Genomic DNA, 12,486 nt, shown 5'->3' with positions numbered 1-12,486 from the left:
ATAAATGGAGGTTCTTGGTGAGTATCTGCCGGTGCAGTAAATGAACAAACAGATACCTTGCCTGTTTCCCCCTCTCCGCCCTGGCCGGAGACATCTTGTGCGGAGACACCCTTCCTAAAAGGTGGCATGCTACAAAACTCAAGCACAGGGGATCCGAGACCTAAGGCGTATCCTGTTCTGTCTGTCCTTCCGTGTCACCCGCCGCTGTCGCCGCTGCCATTGTTACAGAGATGGATCTGGAGGTCTCAGACCTGGGAAGACAAGACCTGAATTCTGCATTAGGGTCAGGAAGGAACCAGATTCCCCTGTTGGGTCAGGCTAGAAATAGGAATTAACCTTGGAGAGGGGGGGCCTCACCCACACTCTGACCCACCCATATGAGCTAAGTGGTATAGTGACTGCCAGACCTCTGAGTGCTGGGGTAGGTTTGCCCACAACGGGGGACTTAGCCAACTTTAGAGTGGTCTCAGCCCTCGTCCATTGAACCGTCTGCCTTAGTTTGGTTTCTGTTGCGGTGATGAAGCACCATGACCAAAAGCAGTCAGTGTGGGAAGGAAAGGGTTTATTTGGCTTTCACATCCTGATCACAGTTCTTCACTGAAGGAAGTCAGGGCAGGAACTCTAGGCAGGGTCCCGGAGGCAGAAACTGATGCAGAGGCCATGGAGAGGTGCTGCATACTGGCTTGCTTCCTTGTGGCTTGCTCAGCCTGCTTTCTTTTACAACCCAGGCCTACCTGATCTAGGTGGCACTACCCACAGTAGGCTGGGCCCTCCCACATTAATTATTAATCAAGAAAATGCCCCACAGACCCGTCTGACGGAGATGTTTTCTCAGCTGAGGTTCCCTCTTCCCAGATGACCCTAGCTTGTGTCGAGTGGCCAAAAACCTGACCAGGACACCATCTACACCTAGGTGTGGTCACTTGGGGCCTGGCTGGAGCTAGGAGATGTCAAGGAAGGAGGTGGCTTCTTCCCAGGGTCTCCACCTTCAACAGTGCCTGGCAGCCATGCTTTCCCCCGCTACAAATGACCTTGCATCCAAGCCCTGAACCGTGCGATGGCAATGCCCATGCCATACCCCCTGTGTATGGCAGCCATCCCCTGCCTTCCTGTGGAAGAAACCTACGGTAAGACCTATGGGGCTTCCTCCCTGTTCTGCCTCACCTCAGAGCTGCCAGACGGGGAGAGAATGCCATCACCCACACTCACCCACACTCATTTTACAAACAAGAGACCAAAAAGTCAAACCCCCAGGGAAAGACTGCCTGGATCTAAAGTCCACTTACTAGCTGTGGGACCTCGGGAAAATTACTTAACCTCTCTGAGCCTCAGTTAACTCTTCTGTAGCTGTGGGTACTGGTAGTAAAGCGATAAGCCCCTCATTGGCTAAAATGACTTCACACGCGGCCATTGAAGGCACAGCATGGGCACTGTACAAATGCTGACCTTTATAATACTAAGGTGGTGCATGTGTGCACACACCCACCTCCAAACCCAGCATCCAGTGTTAGGAAAACAGCCCACGGTTGGAAGGAGCATAGGCCTTCAGAACTGGGAGCGGCTTGTCCTTGTGTAGGGCCCTCGCCTTTCTATCGGATATATACTCCCTTCTTCCATGAGGCTCTGGCCCCTGTGCTGTGAGTCTTAGGGTTCAGGGAGCCCAGAAAACCAGGCAGATGGACCATAGATCTAGGCTACCCACGGGAGCCTATCCTGCAGCCTTGGGCCTGTCAGGTACACAGGGCAAGGGAAGCCAGTGTTTATTTACGCCACCAGGCAGAGCCGAAACATTTTTAGATCCTCCAGGCTCCAGACAAGGAAAAGGATGTGAATGTTTGGACCAGCAAATCAGAGCTGCCTACCTGGAAATGGCTGGGAGATGCCGAGTCCTCCAGTGTCGCAGAGCCGGCCCAGATGGCTGGGAGGAGGCCCACCCACAGCTTTCTTACTGGAGTGAACAAAGGTCCCTTCTGCCTGGAGAAGATACCCCCCCACCAGCTGCACCCGTGCCAGGGTTGGGGCACCAGCAAAGTACAGGCTCCGGTCAGCCTGGAGGCACTTCCTGGGCCTCTATCATGGCCGCCTCAGCTGTAGAGCACAGCGGGGGTAGGGCAGTTTTGCCCCTGGAAAGCAAGGACGAGATGGCTGCATCCACCCTAAACCCTGTTCCATGGTGCGTGCCATGTTGCCTGGCTCAGGGTGGCCCAGCTTTGGTATGTTGTGGGGTGCAGAAACCGTATGTGCTCCCTGGAGGGCCTGTTAGGGTTAGAAGTGAAAAGTCAGGGATTCGGTGTACCCCAGGACTCGCCCAGGGCAGGGAGCCACTTGCGAGAGAAACGCCCTGGAGGTGGGGGGAGGGGGAGAAGCTGTTTTCTAGGGATGGGTTCGCCAGCTCTCTGTAAATCAGTGTCGTCAGCCATGTTCTGAACATTCTGGAAGGAATGGGGCAGGAGGGAGGGACAGAGGCAGCCCCTCTTGGTGGGGTACCAGCTTGCTTGACAGAACTGTGTGTAACTGTGGCGGGCCTGTGAAAAGAACAGGAAGCCTGTTACAACATAAAAGTCACCGGTTTCCCATCAAAGGCGCACACTCTGAGGCCCAGGGCTCAGCAGGCAGCTTGCCCCGAATTCTCTGTGCAGTCACTCACTTAAGCTGCTCAGCCTGCAAGAGCAGGGTGTTCTCACAGGTAGGGACACCGAGGACCTTAGCAGCTCTGCCAAGGTGCAGCCCATGCTGTGGCCCCTGCCTGTTCATCTGCCAGAGGGCAAAGAGGAGAACACATCCCTACCACTTGCCTGTCCACCTGGGCTCTACCCTCCCCCTCCCTCACTCTTGTGGACTGTCTCTGTACCTTCCCCTTGTGTGTTCAGAAAATAAAAAAAGCCTTTAAAAGAAAGATGTGTGTGTGGTTTTTTTTTTTTTTTTTTTTTTGGTTTTTCGAGGCAAGGTTTCTCTGTAGCTTTGGTGCCTGTCACAGAACTAGCTCTTGTAGACCAGGCTGGTCTCGAACTCACAGAGATTCGCCTGCCTCTGCCTCCCGAGTGCTGGGATTAAAGGCGTGCGCCACCACCGCCCGGCATGTGTGTTTATTTTAAAGTGTGTGTGTGTGTATGTGTGTGTGTGAGAGAGAGAGAGAGAGAGAGACAGGCAGACAGACAGACAGACAGACAGACAGACAGACAGACAGACGAGTGTGTTTGTGAATTCCGTGCCCTTGAACTTCAGAGGCCTCAGATTCCCCGGAGCTGGAGTTAAGGAAGTTGTGAGCCATGTGACATGGGTGCTGGGAACGGAACTCAGGTCCTCTGTAAAAGCAGTAGACACTCTTAACTGCTGAGCCATCTCTCCAGCCCCTCCTAAAGTCTTTCTATTTTCTTTCCTTTTTCTTTTTTCCTTTCCTTTTCCCCCCTTGAGACAGGGTGTTACTACATAGCCCAGGCTGGCCTTGAACTCACAGAGCTCCTCCTACCTCTGCCTTGGCAGTACTGGGATTAAAGATATTCACCACCATGCCTACCTGGAGTCTTTTTAAATTTTTTTAAAGGAATGAAATTTATTTCATTTTTTTAATTTTTTTTTTATTTTTCCGAGACAGGGTTTCTCTGTAGCTTTTGGTTCCTGTCCTGGAACTAGTTCTTCTAGACCAGGCTGGCCTCAAACTCACAGAGATCCGCCTGTCTCTGCCTCCTGAGTGCTGGGATTAAAGACGTGCGCCACCACCGCCGGCTTTGATTTCATTTTTTAGGTAGGTTGGTTGGAGACAGAGTCTCTTGTAGCCCAGGCTAACGTCTAACTCACTGTGGAGTCAAGAGATCTTGGAACTCTCAATTCTCCCACTTTTACCTCTCAAAAAGAGGCAATGCTGGGAGGAAAGGCACGGACGACTATGCATGGCATTTTTATTTGGGGGACAGTGTTTTGGGGGGGTGTGGTTTTACAGTCTGGGGTATATAACCAAGACTCACCTGGAACTAGCCATATAGCTCAGGGTGTCTTCAGACTAGGAATCCACCTGCCTCTGCTCCCAAGTGTTGATTACAGGTGTGAACCACCACACCTGGGAAAATACACTTATTTTTTCTGGTTTGCATCAACCTTCTCAACTGCCCAGCCACGTGGGGAAAGCACATTATCCCTGTGGACCAGGCAGGAAAGTAGAATCCCGACTTGGAGGAGCAATGCCAAAGGCATCAGTGTCCTTGTCTGTAGGATGGGGATGCAGACACTGAATGCCTGGATGTGGTACCATACCATGGGGGTTCCTCATAAAGATCTGGGCATGACACTGCCAACTCACCCTCAGGGCTGCCTGCTCTGTACTGGGGTCTGAGGGGTGGTTTACAGACTCAGGGAGCCAGAAATATCTAGATGACTGTACAGCTTGTGTCAGGTAGCCGGGTGACCAGTGGTCTCAGTGACCTCCACTGTCAGGGTGCAGTGCAGGAAGAAGGTAGGCCACAGCCATCCAGCTCGTCCCTGCACCACACCATTGAGTGAGCTGTCAGTGGAGTCCAGAAGATGGACTTCTCATCTCCTCCCCCTTTTTCCTGCCCCTCATCCCTCCTTGTGCCTGGGACTCTCTGGTACCTCCTTTATTTTATCATGGTTGCAAGCAGCACCCCTCAGGTTCCAGCCTTGTGACCGGGACTTGAGCCATTCTGAAGCCAGCCACATTAGCGACGGTGTTGAGTTAATGGAATGAAGGAGGCAAATGTGTGGCACCAGGGTACGCAGAAGGGAACTGTGGTCACTATCCCTCACTAAGGCTTCTGGGAGATTCTCTGCTGTTTAGACTTTGACCTTGGCTTGAATACCCAGGACTCCCCCTACAGTACTCAAAGGAGGAAGAAGAAGAATGGTGTGGAGAGATGTCTCAGTGGTTAACAGCAGGTTAACTGCCCTTGCAGAGGACCCAAGTTCAATTCCCAGCCTCCTCCACCTCCAGAGGATCCATGACCCCTTTATGGCCTCTTAGGGGCATCTGTACTCAAATACATGTGCATCCATGTACACATAACTAGAAATGAAATAAATCTTTAAAAAATAATAACTCTTGGGTACAGTGGCACACAACCTTTAACTTGGCACAGGGGAGGCAGAGGCGGGCAGATCTCTGAATTCAAGGCGACTTTGGTCTGCAGAGTGAGTTCCAGGACAGCTAGGGCTACTTGGGGGTATATGCACTTAAACGCAGAACTCAGGAGACAGGCAGGCAGATCTCTGAGTCTAAGGCCAGCCTAGTATATAACAAGTAACAGATCAGCCAGTGTGACCCTGTTTCCACATAAATGACTGTTCTACAGAGCAAGTTCCAGGACAGCCAAGGCTACCCAGAGAAACCCTGTCTCAAAAGACAACAAAAGCCAAAGACATGTTGGTTTAGTTTGCTTGTGACCAGCTAGCTAGGTAGCCAAGGCTATCCTCAAACTCTTGGTCCTCTTGCCTCAACCACCTAATTGCTGGGACTACAGGCTTGCACCACCACACCCTGTCAGAAAGACAGACAGATCCTTCTTTTATTCCCATGTGGAATAGTTTGGGTGTGCTGGGAGGGTGAGCGTGCCTGTGCTACACGGTCTGAGTGGGACTTGGGTCTGTGTGCATCAGGGTACATGCTAGGAAGAAGTGAGACCTTGAACACCCAGGGATGACCAGGCTGGCTGGTGGGTCCCCATGTAAAGGCACAGAAGGGCTTCCAATCCGGGAAGACCACTTCAGGGTGGAGAATGACACCTCAGCCTCCACGCTCATCTCCCCTTCATCTCCTGCCATCCCCCACCTCCCCAGCTTCTTCCTGTTTTGATGGAAGGAAAAAATTTTCAGCTTTTTCCTTCTTTATTTTTCCAGACGGGTGACTCGCTCGGGAGAGGAATTCCCCCCTCCCCAGTCCCCATCCCCTGTCATCCTATGCATCGATGCCATAGGTCCGGCCCATCCTGTTGTGCTGGGACAGCCATGTCTATTTTTGGGTGCTTTATGGGGGTGGCGCCTCAGGGGAGGGGATGTGGGGGTGCCTCGGCAAGCCTCCTTCCAGTCCCCTTCCCCCTTCCAGGTTCCTCCCCACCCCCACCCACCCTCTGGCCAGCCTGGCTCTGGGAGGAGGGAAGGAAGCCTGCTTAGGCTGGGTATAAATAACTCAGGTGGTTACTCAGCCCTGTGAACATGACAATGTGAGTCACCGTGTGAAATCAAGAGGAGCAGCGAGCAGCCTCGGAGCCTCCCAGGGCAGGGTTGTGGGCTGTATGAGGGCAGTGTGGTACCAGGGGACCTGCACCGCAGGGCCCTGCCCAGCCAAGCCTTCATGCAGGGTGTGCTGCCAGACCCTCGGGATTCCTCTTTAGGATTTTGAGGGGAGTGGCTTCATTTTCAAGGTCCCATGTGAGCCAGGGAGCTGGCAGGAGGCAGGACCAAGCTCTGAGCATCACCCTCCACCTGCCTGTCATAGGCCAGGATACAGAGCAAGTCTACTGAAAGTTCTGCTCCCCTCCCCTATTTCCAGGGCAACTGGGCCAAGCAGTGGACTTGTGGAGTGGGAGTGGGGCCTGGGCTGGAAGAGGAGAGTCTCAATACTTGGCCCGCTGAGTCTTCACCCCGAGATTAGCTCTGAATAAGAACAGCCCTATTGCCACCTTCCCTTGGAGGCTGACTGCAGTGTGGGTGCAGAAACAGGGCACCCTGAAGGATGTGTGACCCAACAGTGGGACCCAACTGGGCAGCCTGCTGGGCTGTAGCCCATTCCTCAGCTTTGGCAAGCTAAGTCAGAGGCACCCCAGCCCCAGCTTCCCCATCTCCAGAGCCACACAGGTCTGGATCATCGTTGCCATGGCAATAGGTTTAGGTGCCTAGGAAGGCCCAGCTTCTTCTGTCCTCCTGCCAGACAGGCCTGGAGCAGGCAACAGGACCATGAGGTTAGGGAGGCAATTAACACCTCCCCCAGGAAGAGAGTATCAGGCCAGGGACACTGTTGGGATAGTGGGCTTAGAGCAAGCAGGACACTAGGGTATCTATCCATGAGGCCTTGGGTGCAATGTCCCTGGATCTGAACCTGAGATCCCCCACCGGGACAATGGCAGAACAAGGTAGAGAATCATGACCTTCCTAGCTGTGACATCACGAAGCTAAGAGCTGGTGATGAAAATCTGAAAACCGCCAGGGCTCATTACTCCAGGGCATCTCCTTCCTACTTTTGAGCTTAGTCCGAAGGGTAGTACTCACCAAGCCCAGAACCTACCACACTCTACCCTGACCTCAACCCAACTTCTTCTCTAGCTCCATCTTGACCCCCAACCCTGCTCCTACCCCGGCCACCACCCCCCTGTGCCAGACAACTTGGCATGGAGCAGGACTTGCCCTTTAGCCAGCAGCCTGCCCTCTGGCCCCTCACAAACAATAGGGACTCCAGGAATATTGTCTACCCGGACTGAATCAAACACTCTAAATTTAGTCTGTCTGATGCACCCTCTGCTTCCTGCCCCTGTTGCCCTCCTTTCAAGGCAATGAGGTCACCCCGGAACTGCATGCCTTGGCAACCAGACCCAGGGGGTTTCCAGGTCCAGGGCACTCTCCTGCTCTTGGGAAATGGACCATGGGGGTAAGAGGTCCTGAGACTTTCCCCTTGCCCCACCCTGAATCTCAGGAACTTCTCCAAAGGGATTTAGGGATAACCCATGCTTGCAGAAGCCAGCACCAGGAAGAGACTGGGAGCAGGGAGCGGAAGGCAGAAAACGGCCTGGCTTTGTCCCTGCCCTGGAGGTGACAGCCCAAGGGAAGGAGAGTCAGCAAATAAACAGAGTGAGCAGAGCTAAGTCAGCGGTGTCAGGGTGGCAGAAAGGACGCACACCAGAAATCTGATCGACAGACACGGAGTGGGTGGAGGCCTTGGCTTAAGAAAGAGGTCAGAGCAGGCTTCTGTGAGGGTGATATTTGAGCTGAGGCTTGAATGCCCAGGAGGCTGAAGTCCTAGGTTGGGCTACTCCCTGAAGGCCAGAGGAGGGTGAGTGCAGAGTTCAGCAGGGAGACACAGCGAGGACACCAGTGTGGCTGGGTGGGAGGGATGGCAAGGGAAGAAAGAGAGCGACACCCCCATGATGAAGTTGAAGGACTGCTATGGTGACAGGTTGGGCAAGTCTAATTCCCCATAGCTCAGACCAAGAGCATCTGGCGTTCTAAACTGGCCAATGGAAGGCACCTTCTCAGGTACCTGCTTCAGTTGGTCCTTGAGTCACTGACCAGAGAAGACATGTGTCTTGCCCAGTCACGCAGTAAGTCAGTCTCTTCCTATAACACTTTGGACAGTAGGAAGATTAGGAGGCACTGGCCACCTGGCCTCTGCCCAGTCCTACTGAATCCATAGGGGAAGAGGCAGCCCCTGAGATCCATCTGGTAGATGAGAGGGGTCTGCCCCTCCCCCACGCTCCTCACATTGCTACCCTGAGCATCCTGAAGCCCCTGCTCTCCCATGTTGCCAAGAATCTAAGGTTGGCAGGAATGTGATGGGGGGGGGGGTGTTCTGGAATGTTGTTTCCTGGTGCCAGCACCAACGTGCCAGCCTCACCAGAGGCCTCGGGGGCGGATGGGGGATCACCAGACCTTGTCTGGAATGGGAAGCTGGCAGCAGTGCCACCATGGGAAGGCAGGGCCCTGCTTGCCTGCTGAAGCTCGTGTGGAGACGTCCCCTTTTGAAACTCTTCCACCTGACCTCTCCTGCTTACCATGTAGGGTGACTCAGGAGTGCCACCTCAGTGCCTCTTGGGTCACACGTGAAACCTGATGCCAGGGAAGGTGAAGGGCTCCGGGAAACCTTCTAGACACTGTCTAGAGAAGAAAGCTTTGGGGCAGGTCCCATCTGAACTGTGACCATCTGTCTGACCATGTTTCCCCAAGGCTGCCCCAAGGTTCTGGGTGAGCACTGAACACCAAGACACAGACCTTGCCCTGGCCTCAGCGTACTTCAGTGTCCCTGCCGTGTTGGCCATGTCCCCGCTACCCCACTGGGTGTCTCCTCTCCCCGGAGAGGCAGAAGTCTTTGTGGAGTAAGAATGAGGAACAGAAGTCCCAGGAAGGCAGAACCTTACAGTTGCAGGAGGTGGCAGATTACCTGGTGAAGGCATCAACTCAAAAGCCCAGAAGACTTCATTATAAGCTCTGACTCCTCCACGGTCAGCTGTGTGGCCTTGGCAAATTACTAACCCTTTCTGAGCCTTGGCTTCCTCTTGTGTGCAGGGGTAACAATTACCATGAGCACACCAGGCTTGTGGGCTGTAGTTTTTACTGTGGAACCATTAGCTAATAGGGAAGGGAGGATACTGGGAGGAGGACGTGTCTCCCCCATTGGTCAGGGACTGTTAGGGACTTGGGGAGGGGCAGCTCCCCTACCCCACCCTACAAGTGCAGTGAGAAGTACTGCCGCCCCATACTGCCAGCCCAGAAGAGGCTAAGGGACCTCCATGCTCCCGGCGATGGTGGTGGTGGTGGTAGAGCTGGGGAAGGCCCCTTATTCTGCCAGATGTCATTGAGCCCTGGGCTGGCACTGCCCCTCTGATCTCCAGCAGGGCTCAGGCCAAGAAACCTTTATTTTTAACCTTTGAACAATGGCTGGTGGGGCACAGCCTCTGCAGAAGACAGAGCAGAAGGGAGGGGAATCTCCCTTCCCAGGCCTGCATTGTAGCCCAGGGGACCCTTCCTCCCTCCAAGAGAGGCATAGAGTCTAAGACTCCATTCCTCCCACTCAGCTTAGCCCTTCGCTTCTTCAATGTCCATATTCTAGAGCCAACCATCACCCCCTTGGCTGGCACACATAGGCCTCCTTAATTTGACAGTGAGGTACACCGGGTATCACAGTGGACATTGGACCCCTCGGGGAATTGACCAGCACCCTCCATCTCTTACAACCTCCTGGAGAGGAGAGAGGAATAGCCATGAGGAGCCCACACACCCAGCACCCTGGATGCCCACTGGTGTTCCTCATGACTCCCATACACACAGCCCAGCATAAAACTCCCAAGTCTGCATCAGGAAACACTGTCCCCCAAAGGTGACCAAAAGCAACTGTCCCTGAAAGTCTGACAAGAGAGAGTGGTCCTCTTTTCTGGTATATCCTGCTAAGACAGAGAGGACCTCTCCCTGGAGCCTGGCCTCACCACCAGCCCCTGGGGGACCCTGCCTCCAAGTGAGTGGGAGAGGGGACAGGGCATAGATGATGTGCCAATAGGAAAAGTTTCCTGTCCTCCCCACCTCTGTGTGTTCTGGGACTTGCTGCAAATGGCACTTCCTGCAGTTATTCTCTTGTGTGTCCTGTCCCAACCTCCCCTCTCACCATAGGAGCACTGGAATTACAAGTGTTCATGTCACCACATCTGTCTTTTACCTATGTTTTGGGGAACTGAAGTTCTCACACTTATACAACAAGCCCAGTACCCCCCCCCAAGCCATCTCCTCAGCCAAGTTTTGCCTTTTTGATATCTGTCTGCCCATCCATCTACCCATCTATCTATTTTTCTCTTGGTGGTACCGGCGGTACCTTTTACCAACAGTAAGAACCCCAGCACTCTTACTGTGAGATGGGAAACAGAGACAGGAGAATCTCCCAGAAGTCCTCGGGGCTGCTATCCAAGAATACACAACTCAGAAACAAGATGGACCCTATCTCAACCAGGGAGGAGAGAACAGACACCCAAAGTTGTCCTCTGAGCTTCACAATTGAAGCAAGGCACACAGGAAGCTGTACCACAAACACAGTTAATTAATTTTTTAATTAATTTTTAATGTCTGAGTTGATACAATGTACAAGGACCTGAATTCAATCCAGTATGATTATAGCATCTATATAAAAGTCATGCATGCAGGCTGGGCAGTGGTGGCGCACGCTGTTAATCCCAGCACTCAGGAGGCAGAGGCAGGCGGATCTCTGGGAGTTCGAGGCCAGCCTGGTCTACAAGAGCTAGTTCCGGGACAGGCACCAAAGCTACGGAGAGACCCTGTCTCGAAAAACCAAAAAAAAGAAAAGAAAAAAAAGTCATGCATGCATGTAGCCCCAGTGCTGGGGAAATGTAGACAGGATAATCCCTGGGGCTCTCTGGCTAGCCTGTCTAGTCAAATCAATGCACTCCAGGTTCAATGAGAAACTGTCTCAATAAATAAGTAAATAAATAAATAAATAAATAAATAGCCAAAGTAGAAACCAATTGAGGAAGGCACCCATTGCCAACCTCTGATACCCACACACATGCGCACATGCACACTGCACCCTCAATCACACAAACATATGCATACTAAAATAAAAATGAATACAAAATGTAATGAATGCTGGGCAGAGATGCAGAGAAAAACCAACAGACAGACGCTGTTGGTGGGACTGTCAGTTGGTGCCAGCCTCGTGGAGCTAGTGTGGAAAGCTCCTCAGAAAGCAGAAAGGCCCTGCTTTGCGGTGCAGCCCATTGCTAGACACGCACACCCATAGGAGGGGAAGTAGTGTGCTGGAGAAACTGGTGTGCTCCCCCTATCCCTATAGCCAGAGCAAGGAGCCAACCCCAGGGCTGTCAGCCCAGAGCCATCAGCTGATGGCTGGAGAGAGATGTGGTACCTAAGTGCCACGGAGTCCTAGTCAAGGGGAAGAGAAGGAACCTCTGCCCTTCTCAGCAGCGTGCACAAGCCTGGAGGTCGTTCCATTATGTGAAACGAGCTGGGCTGAGACGGAAACCACACGTTCTCACTTCCATGGGGAAGTTGAAAAAGTGGATCTCGTGGGAGTAGAAAATAGAGGCGCGCTTACCGGAGACTGGGCTGGGGGCAGGGAGAGCGGGCGGATCATGAACAGTTTGGGGTTCAGCTGGACAGGAAGAGTGGCTTCTAGTTTTGGACTACACGGTAGGTGTATTGGTTACTTCTGGCTGTGACGAAATACCTGACCAAGTAGTGTCTAAGGAAGGAAGGGTTTATTGTGACTCCTTGTCCCAGGGTACAGTCAGTCCATCATGGTGCGGAGGCGTGGGGAAAAGAGCTGGAGGAAGCTGGTCACGCTGCCTCCTCGCTAAGGAAGCAGAAAGAGTTGAATGCTGGCTCTCAGCTCTCTTTCTTTTTTACTTATTTTGGGACTCCAGTCCAAGGAGTGGTGCTGCCCACATGGACGGTGGGTCTTCCTACATCACCTAATCCCTCAGAGACATGCCCAGAAACTTGTTTCCATGGTGATTCTAAATGCCATCAAATTGGTAATTAAGATTAACCAAGGCTGGAGAGATGGCTCACCAATTAAGAGCACAAACTGTTCTTCCAGAGGACCTGAGTTTCCAGTACTCACAGCTGGCAAGTGGCTCACAACCACCCGGAACTCCAGCTCCAAGAGATCAGACGCCCTCTTCTGGCCTCCAGAGGCACTGCACTCACATGTGCAAATCCACACACAGACACACACACACACACACACAAGTATATTTAATGTGGAGAGATGCCTTAGCCATTAAGAGTGCTGGCTCCTCTTGCATAGGA

Source organism: Chionomys nivalis, chromosome 17 (genome assembly GCF_950005125.1).
Source record: "Chionomys nivalis chromosome 17, mChiNiv1.1, whole genome shotgun sequence".
Lineage (NCBI taxonomy): Eukaryota > Metazoa > Chordata > Mammalia > Rodentia > Cricetidae > Chionomys > Chionomys nivalis.
This window is presented reverse-complemented; position numbering follows the sequence as displayed.